This window comes from Bubalus kerabau, chromosome 17, assembly GCF_029407905.1.
Source record: "Bubalus kerabau isolate K-KA32 ecotype Philippines breed swamp buffalo chromosome 17, PCC_UOA_SB_1v2, whole genome shotgun sequence".
Classification (NCBI taxonomy): Eukaryota; Metazoa; Chordata; class Mammalia; order Artiodactyla; family Bovidae; genus Bubalus; species Bubalus kerabau.
This window is the reverse complement of record NC_073640.1, coordinates 5597950-5616804: the sequence shown is the minus strand read 5'-3', so window position 1 is coordinate 5616804 and position 18855 is coordinate 5597950. Positions and strand designations below refer to the sequence as shown.

The 18855-nt window shown below is 47.9% G+C and overlaps 1 protein-coding gene across 6 annotated transcripts in view; it reads right to left on the bottom strand.

Annotated features, from left to right (window-relative positions):
* ZNRF1 (zinc and ring finger 1) overlaps positions 1-18855 on the bottom strand; it is an 86329-nt gene that overhangs the window by 27218 nt on the left and 40256 nt on the right. The gene's annotated exons all lie outside the window — the stretch shown is intronic.

The following is an 18855-nucleotide window of genomic DNA, read 5'->3' as shown; positions in this document are numbered from 1 at the left end:
ACCTGGGGCTCCAGCAACTGCCACACCACGGGAGCGCCACGTGGGATCACAGTGTGCGAGACGGAACGTCGGTTAGAACCCACTGCGGTCACGCTGCTTCCTGCCCACGCCTGTGGTCCCCATGAGGGCGCGCGTGGTAATCACACGGGCGTGTGCACAGGCTGCAGGTGCCCTGCCACCAGCACTGCGGTGTGCAGCGGATGTGGGGCTTTGGCTGCCACCCGGGCAGGCCTTGAAAGCACTGGGGGCAGGAAAAAGGTCAGCCCTGCCCCCACACTGCCCCCAGACCAAGCCTCGCTGAGCTAGCACCCTCAAGTTCCCACTGCTTCGAGCAACAAGGGCGGGCAGAGCCCCACCCCTCGCCCCCTCGGGGCAGTGCCCAGGGGCAGTGGAAGAGCAGCAGCTGGTGACCTGGGTCTTCTACCCCAAGGTGAGGGCCGCCAGGAACCCAGGGGCCATTTCCTGGACAGGGGAGCTTCTGAATGCTTCAATAGTCTGATAGATACATTTCCTTTTACAAAGCCTTATTATGGAGAATTTCAGACATACAAAAAAACAGGATATAATGAGCTCCCAGGCACTCATCACCCAGCTTCAGCAGTGATTAACTCAGATCAAGTCAGTCTCTTTTTCCCCTGGGGTGGCCATGTCTTGGTGTGTGGAGACAATCACGGTTTAAACTTCATGTCCTAATGGAATTACTAGCCCCCTTGTATCCGCCTGCAGCGCAGGAGACTTGGGTTCAATCCCTGGGTTGGGAAGATCCCTGGAGAAGGGAATGGCCACCCACTCCAGGATTCTGGCCTGGCACAACTGAGTGGCTTTTACTTTCACTTTGTTCAGTCTCAAAACATGCCTAGGATTGGACAATAAATTACACGGTCACCTGATCTTTACCCCACTCACCTGGTTTATCTTGAAGTCAATTTCAGATAAGTCTGTTCATAAATATTTCAACATGTGTTCCAAAGATTAATACAGCTCAACACTCCAGGTATCGACCTGCCCACCCTGAAAGGCTCTGTGCACTCAGGTCCTCCATATCCACTTTGTGGGCTGACCACACGATTCCAGCTCATGCCACTGGGCAGCCAAACGCACGGAGAAGCCAAACGTGCACCGACTCAAGCTGGCGACTCCGCTGGATGGCCGCCTGCCCATGCCTCCAGGCAGAGGTCGAGAAAAGCCGTGGACAATGGGACACTGGGACAATCCCCAGCACCGTGGATCGTGTTCCACGTGGACACAGAAGGAGCAGAATGAGTCTTAATTATTCAGAGTAAAGGAATTCATGCTTCAAACCGATCCACAAGAGAATACAGCCCCAACCTTTGCCTCCGTTTTCTGGATGGTATCACAGCAAGGCTTCAGAGGCAGGCTAAAAGCTGGGGCAGTCTACGCAACATACTTTCTCAACACTTAGCAGAGAAAATGGAGAGAAGTGGGATACAATCACTTCTTTTGAATCTTTAGAAGAAATGATAGGATAAAGTTCACTGCTCTATGACCAAGTGAGCCCATTTCTGGTAGGTTTCCCTGAGAAATCCTCCTCCAGGCCCATCAGAAGATGGTTCGGAAAGTTCCCCACCGCAGGGCGGCAGCGAGCTGCAGGCAGCCCGGGTGAAGAGCGGGAAAGGTAAGTGCCATGCAAGTGCGGACACTACGGAGTTTTTGTGCACAGCAGGCATCAGCAATGGACCGAACGCACACACAGGAGAAATCTGAACCCAGTGCCAACTGGAGAAAAGATATGAAAGGATCTGGAGCACCAAGCCATTTAAGGTAAAAACATACGTATGTGGTCACTGAAATCCAAAAACAAAACCACATAGCACACAAAGCAACAATTCCTAACGCAACAAGGAGAGAATATATACGAAGCACCCTTGCGTGGTTGGCTACAGGGGCAGGGGAATGGAGGACAGGAATAAAAGCAAGGAAACGGACACAGTCAACGAGAGCCCAGAGGGACAGCCTTACGCAGACCAGCGACAACACGCCACAAACTGAGGAGCAGCGTCGTTACCGCAACCCTCTGCACCAGAGGGAGGTCTAAGGATAAAGCGGGGGAGGCTCATTATTATCAAAAGCTGGCAAATGACGAACCTGAGAAGGGAAGCCTGGTCTCCATTTCTGAAGTGCCTTCTTGACCTAGATACCTGGCTGACATGGTCCAGGACCGGGCAGGGAGAGGGCAGGGGGGCTGACAGGGAGCCTCACTCCTGCTCGCTGCTGGCGCCTGGGGAGGGCGTGTGGATGGCAGCGCCCGGGCTCATCGCCGAGGCAACAGGGTCCCGGCTCGGAGGCGAGGGCAGGGGGCCATTTGCTGCGGGCCTGGGGCTGCGGCTCCCAGAGGCTCCAGTTTCTGGCTGGACGACTCCTGCCACAGCTCGCTTTACCACCTTTACCTGCAAAAGCAGGGGGCGGACAGGACAGTCGAAACCTGAAACTGCTCCCTACTCCAATTCTTGGTGCCTGTGCGTGTGTTACAGCATTGCTAATCCTGTGTGTTACGCTGTTCTGTGCATAAACCACAGTCTCCAGTGGGGAGACACTGAAAGATGAATCCACTTTCAACAGTTACGCAGTTGCTGTGGATTTTCAGGCCAAAGATGCTGTGGATGGGGGCCAGGCTGTGCTGCTGCCAGCCAACCCCGGGCAAACATTAGGCTCCCCTGTGCTCTGGGGGCCTCTGGACTCGCTGCCCAATGGGCCATTTGGTGGATTTAGAATCCAGAAAGGACATCTGGTCGACTCAACTCTGAACAATTATTTACCTTGATTACTGAGTTTTTTGGTGTCTCCTCACACTTCGTGCCCAATCCTGGTGTAAAAGCATATGGATGAAAAAAGATCTCCAACATGTTCATTCTCCTGGATTTTTATTTTTTAATCTTAGAAGTCAGAGGAATGGGTGCAAAAGCATTCATAGTTAAAAAATGATGCTCAGGTTTCTGGCTTCAGAAATTATGTAGACCGTAGTTTACACAGATATACAAATCTTAGGAGACTGGCCAACAGAAAGGGGGCAGGAAAGAAGATGACAGTTCAGTTGGGATGTGAGTTTGGGGAACTCATGTGAGCAAGACGGAAGTAGAGCCGATGGTGTGTCTGGTGTAAGGAACGGGGGCCCTGAGAGAAGATCTACCCTGGAGATATGGACTAAGGTAGACACAGTTAGAGAATAAACCCACGGGAACAGACACGCCCAGTCTAGGAGACTGTGTGAACATTCAAGTCAGAGCATTAAGGGAAAATAACATTGACGGGACCACACTGAAATACACGTGAACATGTGGGGGAGACTGGAAGTAAAATGGAGCGAGTAAGAATAATATATTCATAGTTTATATCCCTGGGATCCAGAACAAAAAGCAAAGACGCAAATGAAGCTCCAAAACAGTAGATGCCTATCCGCAGAGCAATCTTCTTGCCTTCTTCCTTCTTGCTCCTCTTCACTCCCTCTTTTCCCGGCCCAATCGTCCCCCTCGGGCATCAGCTTGATTCCATCCATTTGCTGAATGAAACCAGGGAGGAGGGAGTGGACGTCCGTGTTTTTGAGTGCACCCAAAATAAACTGGTAAGGGAGCTTCAGGTCCATTTCACAAAGAGGAAAAAGGCCCAGACAAATAAGGAAATAGACACATGGTAAAAAGGCAAGTGTGTTCTTACAGCCCTAGTCACCAGGGCCAACTCCTAAGCGTGGATTAGGGTGATTATATTTCATGCCCTGGAGGGAGGCGGGATTCGTGGCTGGAGACCTGGAGCTTGCTGTGCAGACTCCAGACCCTAAAACCACCCTCGGCGTCACTCACTCCCGCAGCTGGTGTTGGAGGCCCTCGCACACACCTGGGGCTCCCTTCCTCCAAAGGTCATGCTTCAGAATGAGATCTCTGGGCCTTTAACTTTTTGGACAGGGAAGTGTTTGAGTTTGGCTTTAATAGGCAAGACCAATCAACCAGATCATCCATAAAAAAGAAACAGCGGGTATGGATCAGAACCCAGCTTGGCCTCCTGAGAAAGGATTCGTCTCGGGCGCCACTGCCCCACTGCCTGCCCTCCGCACAGAATGACACCTCCTGGTCTGGCGAGCCACTTCCTTCTGTTTCACTGCCGGGGATGGTATCATGCGTGAGGATTTTTTTTTTGTTCCCAGTCACTTAAGCATGTTACAAAATGTTCACCAGTCCTAAGTGCCACCCTCCTGCTCAAGGCTTCCCCAGTGTACTGCACTCCTGGAGAAAGCTGACTCAGCTCTAAACTTTGAGGCCAATTTTATGTGACAGAAAAGGGTTTTATTTTTAAAATATATTTCTGGATTATATGTTGAGACTTTTTTTTTGGTATCTATACTATTCTGAAATCTACTTTTTTCATTTTTAAATATTTTCTTCTATGGAAATGATATAATCTCATCTCTTTCAAAAACAGTTATGCGGGATGCTACTGTGCGTGCGTGCTCAGTCGCTAAGTCATATCCAACTCTTTTGAGACCCCATGGACTATAGTCTGCCAGCCAGGCTCCTCTGTCTATGCAATTTCCCAGGCAAGAATACTGGAGTGTGTTGCCATTTCCTCCTCCAGGGGATCTTCCCAACCCAGGGACTGAACCTGTGTCTCCTGCACTAACAGGTGGGTTCTTTACTACCAGAGCCAACTGGGAACCCCAGGATTCTACTATATGGAGACATAACTTATGTATCCAACTTCCTACAGCTAGACTAGATTCAGGGTGTCTTGGCAGCACTTGTCCGGTCTCATCCTTGGGTAAATTTCACGAAGTGAACTGCTTAGTTAAGACACAGATACTTCACAAAAACCACAGCTACAAAAGAGAACAAGGGAAAAAGTAAAAGTCCCCAGGTTCAACTCCCCAGAGGTAATCATTGATGATTACATTTTAAGGCCTGGGGAATGGCTTTATTCTACCCTCACGTGTCTGTCAGTGGAGGCTGACTGACTGGTTTCACTGAAGATGCCAAACGTCTCTTCCCTGACCTGTTTCAATCTCCCGGCACACCTGCTGATTGGATCACACGATTCCCGGCACTCGGACCTGAGCGAGGCCTTTTTCTGGTGTCCTTTCATTCCCAAGGGTCATTCCATTCTCCACGCTGCAGACCTTTCCCCTGGGAGCAATCATTTCAATCTATTTCACATGCCTCCTCTGCTTTATAGGTGTTCTTGCAAAATGTGGATTGATATTTTGGCTACGTGACTATTATTTTTTTTTTCTCTTTATCATCCTCATCAGCAAATAGGCCAGTATGTCTCCAATTTTGGAAAAAAGCCTTGATTCCGCTTCAACTGACAGCTATCTCTCCATTTCTTTTCATGGTTTTGTATCAAAAACTCTTCTGCAAGGTTGTCTATATTTGACAACGCCTTTCTTCCCTCTCACCCCAACCCCACTCCAACAAGATTTTTGCCTTCAGCACTGCACTGAAACTGCTTTGTCAAGGGCACCGCGGCATGCAGGCCACCACACCTAACAGTCACCTTTCGGTCCTGTCTACCTGAGCTCTCTCGGGAGCAGGGCCAGGTCGGCGCTCCCGCCTCTGTGACTCACTTTCTCCACTTGGCTCCTAACCCGGACTCTCTTGGTTTTCCTCTTACTCTGCTGGTTGCGCTGTCTACTTTTCTATTTCCTCTTCTTCCTCCCAACCACAAGCACAGACATAATAATGGTCTATGCTTCAAGGCTCAGTCCTGACTCCCCTTTTATTCTATTCTACATCCTCTCCCTTCTGAGTCTCAAGGCTTTAAATGCCATCTGTGTTTGTTGCCTTATTTGTGCTTTACAATATTCCTCCTTGCTCCTGTGACATGGAGATACTCTATACTCCTCCCTGCTTTTCTATAATCCCTTATCTGCAAACCTTGGGGCCAAAGGAGTTTTGGAATTCAGACTGTTCCAGACTTAAGAAAGGTGTTATCATGTGATACTCCTAATTAAAGTCTAGAACAGCACATATTACACAGATTAATAGTTTTGAAGTGACCCACCAAGGAAATAATTAAGGTAAGAATCACCAATGGATAATAAAGCCATTAGGTATTATCATCAGAACACTAAAAATTTGGACATTGGAAAACAGGATATTTGCAAGTCACCAATGAATTGCCCTGTAAGTAACTGGCTAACTGCAAGGAGGGAAGAAAAAAAAAAAGGGGGGGGGGGGGGCTTTTACAAGGGAATTTTCTGGTAGTCACCATGTCAACCAAATTATTAAACTTAACAGAACTAGAGTGCGGAAAAACCTGACATTTCGTCACGTGTGTCCTTACATCACGTATATGAAGTGCACAACAACAACACCTGGATTCTTGCCAAAAATGTTCAAATGGAAATTATTCCAGACCTTTCAGTTTATAAAGAAATGCAAGGGATAGTTAGTATCCAGAGAAACAGGTTAAACGACACCAGGAGAAAATCAGACAAATCCAGAATGCTGCTGCTGCTGCTAAGTCGCTTCAGTTGTGTCAGACTCTGTGCGACCCCATTGACGGCAGCCCACCAGGCTCCGCCGTCCCTGGGATTCTCCAGGCAAGAACAAGGGAGTGGGTTGCCATTTCCTTCTCCGATGCATGAAAGTGAAAAGCGGAAGTGAAGTCGTGTCCGACTCTTCGCAACCCCATGGACTGCAGCCTACCAGGCTCCTCCATCTATGGATTTTCAAGGCAAGAGTACTGGAGTGGGGTGTCATTGCCTTCTCTGAATCCAGAATTAGGGACATTCTATAAGTCAGTTGGTTTTGGTCTTTACAGGACGTCAATGTCACACACACACACACACACACACACACACACACAGTTCTGGATCAAGAGGAATGAAACATACTAACCAAACATAATGGCTAGAATCCTGGCTGGATCTTAGTTCAATAAAGCCATCTAAAGAAGTAAATTTTTGGTTTAAGGCCAAATATCCCTCAAATTAGAATCACATTAAGGTCTGAACAGAGAGAGAATGAGTTAGGATCAGGAAAAGAAGCCAGCTATTCTCCCAACAAAGCTATAGCAGGAGGAAGGCCCCTCCAGAAGAAATCAATGATTCCTTGCTTAGTCCTTCCAGAGTTTTGTTTCTGCCAGTACTATGGCATTTATTGTAGCCTGCCCTGCATCATATATATATATTTTTTTTGGTGTATGGTTGTTGTATGTTTGTTTCTCCTACACTAGACTTTTCCCAAGGACAGCAAACACGTCTCAATTTATTTCTGCATTTTCCGGAGTGACCTCAATAGCAGGTGTTCAACAATGTTCACTCAACATTATTCAATGAACAGTAAACAAATAATCTGCTGGATCATCGAAAAAGCAAGAGAGTTCCAGAAAAACATCTATTTCTGCTTTATTGACTATGCCAAAGCCTTTGACTGTGTGGATCACAAGAAACTGGAAAATTCCTCAAAAGATGGGGATACCAGACCACCTGACCTGCCTCTTGAGAAACCTATATGCATGCAGGTCAGGAAGCAACAGTTAGAACTAGACATGGAACAACAGACTGGTTCCAAATAGGAAAAGGAGTACGTCAAGCCTGTATATTGTCATCCTGTTTATTTAACTTATGTGCAGAGTACATCATGAGAAACGCTGGGCTGGAAGAAGCACAAGCTGGAATCAAGATTTCCAGGAGAAATATCAATAACCTCAGATATGCAGATGACACCACCCTTATGGCAGAAAGTGAAGAGGAACTAAAAAGCCTCTTGATGAAAGTGAAAGAGGAGAGTGAAAAAGTTGGCTTAAAGCTCAACATTCAGAAAACGAAGATCATGGCATCTGGTCCCATCACTTCAAGGGAAACAGATGGGGAAACAGTGGAAACAGTGTCAGACTTTATTGTTTTGGGCTCCAAAGTCACTGCAGATGGTGACTGCAGCCATGAAATTAAAAGACGCTTACTCCTTGGAAGAAAAGTTATTATCAACCTAGATAGCATAAAAGCAGAGACATTACTTTGCCAACAAAGGTCCATCTAGTCAAGGCTATGGTTTTTCCAGTAGTCATGTATGGATGTGAGTTGGACTGTGAAGAAAGCTGAGCACTGAAGAATTGATGCTTTTGAACTGTGGTGTTGGAGAAGACTCGTGCGAGTCCCTTGGACTGCAAGGAGATCCAACCAGTCCATTCTGAAGGAGATCAGCCCTGGGATTTCTTTGGAAGGAATGATGCTAAAGCTGAAACTCCAGTACTTTGGCCACCTCATGCAAAGAGTTGACTCATTGGAAAAGACTCTGATGCTGGGAGGGATTGGGGGCAAGAGGAGAAGGGGACGACAGAGGATGAGATGGCTGCGTGGCATCACTGACTCGATGGACGTGAGTTTGGGTGAACTACAGGAGTTGGTGATGGACAGGGAGGCCTGGCGTGCTGCGATTGATGGGGTCGCAGAGAGTCATACACGACTGAGCAACTGAACTGAACTGACTGAGACAAATAATGCTCAAATGCTCAATAAACACGTGTTGAGTGGGGAAAAATGTGGGGGATAACTGGACAGGTGTGAATGTGGGTACTAGATGATATTATGGAATTACTGTTAAATTTTTTTTAATGTTGACTATTATGATTCTGTAGGATAATGTCTCTTTCCTTACGGAAATACCAATACATAGCAGTACGTATAGAGTATCACAATGTCTGTGACTTATTTCAAATGGTTCAGTAAAAAAAAAGGGGAAAAAAATATACAAATACACATATATAGATAAAACAAATAGACCAAAATGCTAAGTATTGAGTTCAGCTGTAGATATATGGGTGCCCAATGGATGACTCTTTTAATTTTTCTGAATGTTTGTAAGTTTTCACAGTAAGTTTGATAAAACCCTGCAGTGAAATGTGTGATACTCACATTCAGCAGGACAAGGAAATGTACAAAACGTTTCACCTCAAGTCTTCCTGCCTTGTGGGTTAGGAAAGAGCTTTTGGTTTTCAGAGCTTCTTGGATTTCACATTTGTGGATAAAGGAGAGTGGGCCTCTATTAATTTTGTGGTGTTACCACTTTCATTTAGGCCTTTAATTCTCTCAGAATCTACCATCGTATGTGATAAGATGTGGTAAACTGGTTTATGGTTTTCCAACTGATGAGTCAGTTTTCCCAACACTACCTACTAAGCAATTCATCCTTTCTTCATTGATCTGTGGTGCCTTTTTATTTTTTTTAAACATTCACTTACGTCTTCTGGCTGCGCCAGGTCTTAGGTGCAGCGTGCAGGACCTCCCATCTTCATCCTTTCGGCCGCCACATGCAGGATTTTTAGTTGCAGAATGTGGGGTCCAGTTCCCCGGCCAGTGGGCAAACCCGGGCCCCCTGCACTGGGTCGAGTCTTAGCCACTGGACCACCAGACAAGTCCCCTGGGGCACCTTTTTATAGTATATTAAGTTCCCACATATACATGGGTCTGTTTCTGAGACCTGTCTTCTATTCCATTTTTGTCTATCACCTGTTCTGGCATTGATACCATACTTCTTTTATTATTATGGCTTCTTAGCTTGTATCTGATGCAAAAGTCCTCTTTTTCTTTGTAAAAGTTGACTTTGCTATTTCAAATGCATTTAAGAATAAAAGTTGTCCCCCTAAAAACCCAGTTTAATTCTGAATGGAACTGCAGCTCTGGCAGCCTCTATTTTCCAAAGATGCTTCATCTCACACACTCTTTCTCCAATGATATTAACATTCTCTTATGGATACACGGGGTTTATGTTCCCTTCTCTTCTACCTAGAGTGACCTTCGCAACCTGCCTGAATCAATAATGTGCAGAGGTGATGCCATGTGACTTCCAAGGCTGGGTCAAAAAAGGCTCTCCCCTGGTTCTCTTTTGGGACAAGGGAATGTGGAAGCCCTGTGCCACCTAGTAAGAAGCCCAGCTACCTGGAAGGCACCATGCTGGTAAGATCACAGGAAAAGCCTGCAAACAGAGATGCCCAAGGATCCCCAGCTGTTCAAGCCCCAAATGCTTGAGTCTTTTCAGACCAGGCCCTGGCGCATGAGTGAAGCACCTTTGCCATGGTCCCATCCACAGCTAGCATTTGACTGCAAACTCATGGGATCTGTTGATCAAGATCTCCAGTAAATCAAACCATTTCTTCAGTTAAATATAATGTTTGTTATTAGATATCTGTTATATAACTGTCAAATTAAGTTCTTTTAATCATTATTTTATTGAGTATTTAAAACAAAAAATGCTGCTGAACTTACAAATCATTTTTCTGTATCAACTGAGACCCTAATTTCCTTTGTCTACTGATATCACAGATTTTCTGATGCTGAACCACCCTGTAGGGTGGGGTCGGGGGGGCGGGGAACAGTACTTGTTTGTACACATTCTCAGTACACTATTGAATTGGATAGCTGATCTCTTATTTGGGGATTCTGGTAATAGGAATGCCAAAATTTTCACTTGTGACCAGACCTCTGCTCTGTAATAAGTTCGGTTTCTTCAAGCCCAGAGCCTTCAAACCTGCAGCCCTGCTGTAGGAGTTCTGGAACCGAACAGGCCAGGAATCTGGAGCCTCCGGGTACAGTGTGCATTCTCATCCGATCCTCCTACCTCTGGCTTGGTACCTCACTCCCACCTTCCCTTCTTTGGTGTCTGCCCAAGTCCATAAACTCCCGCTCAGTTTCTCCAGAGACAATACCTCCCAACTGCGGCAGAGCTGGGAGGGCTACCGGATGGAGAAGAGGTGCCAAGTGGCCCTTATTCAGACTTTCTCTCCTTATTTTCAAGGTTAATAGAAGTCTGGTGAATAATCTGTGGAACGTCCATATGATGGGCTAGTGGACAACTAAAATTTAAAAAAAAAAAAATTTTTTTCTAAATATTAGAATTTGTCCACATTTAAAAAAAGCTGCAGAACAATATGTAGAGTGTGACACCCTTAGAAGACAAAGCAACCCACACCTGCTTGCAGCATGAGCTTGGACGTGCATCTGCAGACACACCCGTGTGTGACGGGTACCCGGTCACCCACAGACCAGAGGCTGCAGCGGTAGAAGGGACACAAGCTTTTACTTTCAACCCTCTGCAGTATTTGACCCTGTGATAATGAACTCAAATTACTTTCAGAATTATAAGAACCAAAGTTTTTTTGGTTACGTCCTCCTACTCCCTAACCCCCACCCCAATTATCCCTGGTACTCGGTGAAAATCATAGTGATTGAAACCGCTATTTATTAATAGGGCAAAACCAGTGGTCCAGGCCTGACGAATGACTCGCACTGAAAAACCCAGGGTGAGTCTGTACAAGGGAGCACCAGGGGCCCTGCAACGAGGCCAGGCAGCAGCGGCAGAGCCTCTCCAGCTTTCCCGGCGTTTCGGGACCCCCCACCCCTGGCGCCGCGTTCAGCCCTGCCTGCCTGCCTGCAGCACGGGTTCTACTGTAGTTGTCAAAGCAATGGTGAAGGAGGCGACAGAACAGGCTCCGTCTTGGGCTGGACTGTGGACTTTGAGCTCTACGCCCAGTATCTATGGAAGCAACATACCAACTGGAAAACCAGACCCCCCAGATGGAAGAACCCCACGGCTCATACCTAGACTTTCCAATGCCTAAAAGAATACCCTAATTATCTGTGTAACCAAATAGAATCATAAATTCTATTATGCTTATTGGGGTATGACCAAAGGCCTATTGATGACTGTCCTCTGTTAATTACCTAGGCTTAAGGCATATGAATCACAGGTTAACTTTGATTGTATCTTTCTCTTCCTTTGTTCAGACTAGTTTCAGGGAATTTGGGGAGGTGGGTTTGGGCACGTATGCTTAGGGTATATAAGGTTTTCACAAAAACTGGTCAGGGTCCTTGGCTAAGAGGAGACTCTGCCTTGGGCCCGCCGGTGTACTAAACTGCACTTCACTATCTGCACAGTCCTTCTGAGTGAGTTTGTTTCCCGGAACGCGTGGCTACAATGGGACTGGTACAGTTCCCAGCTCTATGAAAGCACACTCCTTTCTCCCTTATTTGAAGGCACAAGAGCTACTGAGCAAGGACCACAGGAGCCAGACCCCACCCCACCCCCATCGCATGAGATAAGGTGAGAAACACCCCATGTCTCCAGGAAGACCAGCTGCGTCGCCTCAATTCACCGAATACCACACTCCTGGGCGACCAGCTCTGAGCTCCGCACACCAGCGGGAGCTCCAAGCGCCCTATGTGGGGTCCTCTTTGGGGCGCGGAGGACGCACAGTGAGCTGAGGGCAGGGTGGGGCACTCAGTCTTGCAAAGAGCCTCTTTGGCTCTCACCGACGCAAGACACGCCGGCACCAAGCACAGCCTGGAAAGGTCTCCGTGCTCTTGCCGCAGCAGCTCTGCGCCGGCTGCTCACGGGGTCTCCATCCACCCAGGAGGTGGGCAGGAGGAGAATGGGGGAGAGGAGGACAGGGAAATGAGAACAGAGGCACGCATTCCTGAAGCTGAGCCTGGCACAAGCGCTGGGTGCTTTATTTGCACGACTACATGTAAGCCCTTGGACCTCTGTGCTGGGCACTGCAATTATTCCTAATTTACAGGGGAAAAAACTGAGGCACCGAGACGTGAAGGCCAGACAGGATGGAGCGGCGCCGAATCCCAGCCCAGGCAGGCTGGCCCCGGAACCACATGGAGAACCGGATGCAGAAGTGAGACGGGGAGCCCACCAAGGTTCTGGCTGGTTCCTCCCTGTCAATCAAGGAAGAGCAACTGAGTCTGGGATTAAAATCAGGCCTTCTGTCAAAGGCTGCCCAACGTGAGACGAGGTAGGGGAGAAGTTTTTAGGAATAACACTCCTATACTCCCTGGGATGACCTGGAAATACAGGTTTCCAGAACTATAATGATAATGGGGAACGGACCCGTGTTTCAGCAGAATCCTGAGCTGGAAGACAACCTCCACTTCTCCTGCAGCCCTTCCCCCAGCAGTGGGGAGGCAGACACACATAGGCAGGTCACAGCCCGCCTGTCCCCAGCTTTCTACTGAGGACAAATGCAGTGACTGGCCCAGAGTTTCCCGTCTTCATTCCTCAGGAACGGGGCCCTCCCTCATCCGCGGAGCTGGTGGCAGGAGGACCACCTTGCTGGCAGCCACACAACTTCAGAGCTCAGAACGGGACCTCACAGACTTCAGGACCCACTCTCAGACCACCAGCGCGTTGTCTCCACTCAAGGGTCACTCATCAAGATCTTTAAGCTGAGATTTAAAATATACATACGAGACTCCACCATACATATTTTTTAAAGTAACAGAACAAGGACATCTATCCAAGGCAAATGGTGAGGCCAGCGGGGTAGGGTGGGAGGAGAGCTGGAGATGAAAGGGATAACGTAAAAACACCATCCACGTGGAGCCTGGCTGTCAGTGCCTGTCCCAAGCCAGGCTAGGATCTACCTCGGGCCTCCAGGAATGTGAACACACCTCGGCACCACCAGGCTGGAGGCTCCTTCCACCTTCCCTAAAGGCACGCCTGTGTAACTCCGGGCTCCAAGGGCCCAGCCTGCAGCCCCTGCAGTGGGAAAGGGACTAAGCAGGAAGCTAAAATATGTGCATTCTTATCAAGGTTATGAATCGTGATGTTTCTGAGTCCCCACTTTTTCACCTGTGAAGTGAGGAGACTGGCCTATGCCTCTAAGATTTGTTCTAATTCTAAGGCTTATGAATCTGAAATTAGTGATGACTGTGGGTCCTCTTCAGTTCAGTTTTCTTTTTCTTGCAGGATCAGATCTTAGTTCCCCGACCAGGTAGTGAAAGCGCGGAGTCCTAACAGCTGGACTGCCAGGGATTTCCCAACACCCTTGGTTTCTATTGCCCCTGAAGAAAAGCAGTATTATTTTCAGGTAAGCTGAAACAGTTAGGAAACCTCAGGCCTCACACGTGATAAATATTCTAAAATATTTTCAGAATTGATATTCCTGTTTAAAAAAAGAGAGAGCCCCTATTAGAAAAGGCAAGGAGATATTAGTTCCTCACATGCTGACTGCTAAACCTCAGAAGATTTCTGAGAGCCCTCCATGGACCCCCGTGCAGCATCCTTCCCCCAGCCCTCCCTTGCAAAACCTCCAACCTACAGTGGCCTGGGGAGAGACACTCACAAAGAACTCAGGTGCGCGCGGCCAAAGCTGCTGGGAAAAGGCAAAGACTATTCTGTATTAGCACTCCCTTCTACTTAAGCTCTTTTAATCGACCCTTTCCGATAAATAATTCACCTCACCTTGGCAACTGTCAACTTTAGTAGAAGGTCAAAGCATTACCCTTGGGCTGCTGTCGGAGGGAACTTCTCCAGCTGCCTTTGGAGAGGCCTACAGAGGTTCTGAGGAGAGAGCAGTATTTCCCACATGACTAAGAAATGCATTTTTCTGAAGAGACATGGGGTGTCTGCCTGTCACCCTAACCTCCCAAGTGCTTAGGAACAACTACAAGGCATTACCTTCTTCTGAGACGCTCTTAAACAAACAAGGTTCCAAGCGTGTTATTATAAATGAGATGTAACAAGTCTGTCAAAGCAGCTTCTTTAAACTGTCTCGATGCTTTTGAAGCTGCTGAACAGACATTTGCTTAGATCCTTCTGAGGATCTAAGCTGCAGGGTAGCAGTGAGAACACTGATACTCTGTCAAGTCCAAAGTATAATTTATGTTTCACAGATTAACTTGAGAGGAAATACAATATAAACCAGTGTCTTCCAGTGCCTCAGCAGCCAGGCTCTTCAGAAGGGCAGTCTCTCATGGTGATACTGCACTTAGGCCAGTTTTTCATTAAAAGGCCTCAGCCAGGCCATAAGCTGCGACAAAACAAATTTCTTGAATTAATGCTTTAAACCGAGCTGGTGACAAGATGATTAATTCTGTAAAAGAAAGCTGGGGGAGTGAAAGTTGTACTTGGTACAGGGATATTCTCCACGTCCTCCTTCCCCGATTACTTCTGACTAAATCCATCCCAAAGCCCTCAGCGTGAACACCAGAACCATCACTGCAGGTCTGAATTCACCGCGTCCCCTGAAAGGTCGTCACCCTTGGGCAGTCTTCCTGAGCTCTTGCCTCGCTTTCTTAGCCTCCTCCTTCATGTAGTTAAGAAGCTCCAGCACCCTCAGAGTACAGAGAAATGGAGAGAGAACTTCAGAAGTCTTCCCCCAGATCAAGAGGGCAGCCAAGTTTAGGGGTCTGGACTCCTAAACTCTCCTGAGGCTGGTGTGATAGGGCGGGTTTCATGGCCCTGGTGCTCAAATGAGTAGATATTAAGAGAGTTTATCCCTCTTGTTTTGGTCCAGGTAGGATCAGCCTAACTTACCCAGCTGTCTAGTCAAATAGACCTTCCCCAACTCTCTACATTGCTGGACTCTGTAAGTACCAAGGAGAGATGGGAGAAACGGTGAGGGGCTGGAGGCGGGGGGGCGGGTGGAGAGGAAGGAAGATAAAACAATGTGACTGTCAAGGGTCAGATGAAACAAAGCCAGCCTGAATGAGAAGAGGGGAGCTGTCAAATCTACCAGCCTAAGATCTTCAGTCCATTTTAAAACTGACTTAGGCAACTTCTAGTCACCACAGAGGAGAAGGCAATGGCACCCCACTCCAGTACTCTTGCCTGGAAAATCCCATGGGCAGAGGAGCCTGGTGGGCTGCAATCCATGGGGTCGCTAAGAGTCGGACACGATTGAGCGACTTCACTTTCACTTTTCCCTTTCATGCATTGGAGAAGGAAATGGCATCCCACTCCCGTGTTCTTGCCTGGAGAATCCCGGGGACGGGGGAGCCTGGTGGGCTGCCGTCTCTGGGGTCGCACAGAGTCGGACACGACTGACGTGACTTAGCAGCAGCAGCAGCGGCAGCAGTCACCACAGGCAGAGTGAAAAAACTCAAGCTTTGGGCTCCAAATACTTCTCTGCTCACAACTGGGAGGATCAAATAAGACCTAAGGACAAACATCAAGAACCAGAGTCTTTTGATGGCAGAAAAACTGGTTTTCTCTGATACCAGAGGTTTATTGGGCTCCATCTTGATTTACGATGATGTTCTTTTTCAAATCCCACAGATACCTGACGCCAAGCCTGCAAAAGGGAAGGTAACCGCCAGGGGTCTATAATGAGTCCAGCGTCTGAGCCCAAGACAGCCGCGAGTGGGACCTTCCAGCAAGGCCAGGTTGTTCCAGCAGTGCCAGGTCGGGGACGTTTCCAGGGCTCCCTTCACAGATCCCAAACACTACACAGCTGGAGATCAAAGCCGGGATCCAGTTATTTATACTCAAACGGGGAAAACCAACTGGGCAGTGGTAAGTAGAGACTTGATTTATTTAAAGGAGAAAAGGAAACGAAACACTTCTGGATCCAACCAGCAAAAGCTGTACCCAAAGCAAGCCTAAGTACTGAGAGTTACTGCTATCTAACATCTTAGCATTCTTGGGCTTCCCCCGTGGCTCAGCTGTTCAAGAATCCGCCTGGAATGTGGGAGACCTGGGTTAGATCCTTGGGCTGGAAAGATGCCCTGGAGAAGGGGACGGCCACCCACTCTGGTATCCTGGCCTGGAGAAGCCCATGAAGTACAGCCCATGGGGTCACAAAGAGGGGACACTGCGTACTGTCACTTTCACTTTCAACGTCTTAGACATTGTCAGACTCAGTCTAAGCATTTCTGTCCAAAGCAGCATGACGAGAAGTACTACTGGTTCTGTGCCCAAGTGCAACACGAAGGGCTGGGACCCCCATCGTCCAGCAGGGCTTCGACTCTCCTCCAAACTGCCCTAACTGTAACCACTTCTCTCACCCTTCCGTGAGGCCTTGGCTGCTTTCCTTCCCCGTAGGCTCTCCTGCGTGTGGCGCTGCTGGGCCAGCAGGTGTGGAGAAATTATCCCTGGGCTTCACTGTTTCTGCAGTGTTATTCTCAGAATGCCCCTTGCAACATGGCCACTGAGAAGCCAAAAAAGGAAGAAGCTGCCCACCCCTGATGAGAACAGCCCACCTAACGGGACGGCCCCAGGCTACCATCAGGTCTATACACTCCTGCAGAGAAAGGAAAGGAAAGCGGGCAGGTCAAGTATCAGAGTAGAACCAGACACAGAACAGAGGCTCCGCCCGCCCCCACCCCAACACTCAGCGCAAGGCTAAAACCTCAGTTCCCAGGGCAGGCAGACAGCACCGCCTTCCTCGCAGAGCAGCTGCGGATGACCGTCCTGAGGCCTGGAGTGATGAATCCCTTGTTTATGAAGTTTTCATTTGCTCCTGTAAAGTTATTTTCTATCCTACTTCCTAAGACTTCTGACTCTGGAACTTGAACTAGAAGGTTCAAAACTGACAGAGACCCAGAGGGACGATAAGGAATCAAGCCACCTCGATGCCCTGAATCAGCCAACCTCTGGGCTAAGGGAAGGTTTCTAGTCTCAAGGCCCTCTCAGTCAATGACTAAATTAAATCATTTAAAAGGGGATTTTCTCTGGTGGTCCAGTGGTCAGGACTCCATGCTTTCATTGCTGAAGGCCCAGGTTCAAGCCCTGGGTGGGGAACTAAGATCCCACAAGCTGTGTGGCAGAGTCAAAAAATTAAAAAATAAAATTGACACTTCCCCAACAAAAATCCTTTTTAAAAAATCTCCAGGTATTGATCAAACCTGGTGATTCTTGCTGAGCAAACTAAACTCTATGGCCAACTCTATTTGCACTGGAATAACCCACTAAAATCTGTTTAGATCAGACATCTGCTTGGCATGAAAAAAACATAAGCATTTAGGTTACACAGGAGTCAGAGGAGTGGGGAGATGGAGGAGGAGGCTTGCAAAACCGAAGTTTTCAAAGAGACCCTGGAGCCATCGGATTCTGAATGAAGGAAAACAGGAGACTCTGAACAAATCTGAAAGAAAATACAGAGCCTTGACTCTGTAAGGAGAAACGCCATCGTAACAAGAACCCTAAGTCTTGAGTTCCAACAAGCAAGTAACTGAACCGGAAGAAGCCATGGGACTGAATAAATGCACTGGGGAAGTAAAGTTGGCCTTCTTTTTCTGGCAACAGAATGGCCAAAGCCAGAGAGCTCTGGGTTTTCTAGTTGCTTCTCAAGGGAATCCCCAAAGTGGACGGTTGAACTTACTGGTATTAAAGGTCTCTTCCATGAGATAAGAACGTGGCGATTCCTACTCCCACGCGCTACTTGTGAACTCCAGTCCCATTAAGTCTGTACAGGGACACAGTTCCCGTTCTGGTTAGACTGCCCACGCTGCCTTTATTCTTTAACCCAGAAAGGTTAACGCCGACATCGGAAAGAACTGTCTACCTGACTTTCAAATCTGTTCTGGCCATAACCATCGCTAGAGCTGATGAGCAGTCCGTCCTCAGAAAGGAAGGACTGCTCAGCCCGGTACCTCCTCTCCAAGGCCTCTGGCCAGAGCCACCGAATGACACGCGAACGAACATTACAGCCACTGTGACCTACGGGTAGACCGTCCTTTCAGTCAACCTCCAAATGCACCGACCTCTGAAGAGGAAGATTCCGACTCATCTGTACGGATCCTTCTCTTTCTTTCTGTTACTGGCCATGTGGCACATGGGATCTTAGTTCCCTGACCAGGGGTTGAACCTGTGCTCCCTGCGCTGATAGTGCCAAGTCTTAATCACTGGACAGCCAGGAAGAGTCCTATGGATCCTTCTATTTCAAACAGATTAAAAAAAAAACTTTTGAAGTGAAATGGTAAGGGGGACCTATAAAAATAACCACCAGCTATTAGTAGCTAAAATGGCTGCAGCCCTCAGAATTTTCTAAAGCAACAAATAGTCCTGATTACACATAAATATAACCTGCCAGCTCAGCAAGGATGGATCTAGATTCTGAGCGGCTCCGGAATGGCTCTGGGTCAATAGCAAGAAAAATGTCTGTACTGAGGAAAGACCGGGG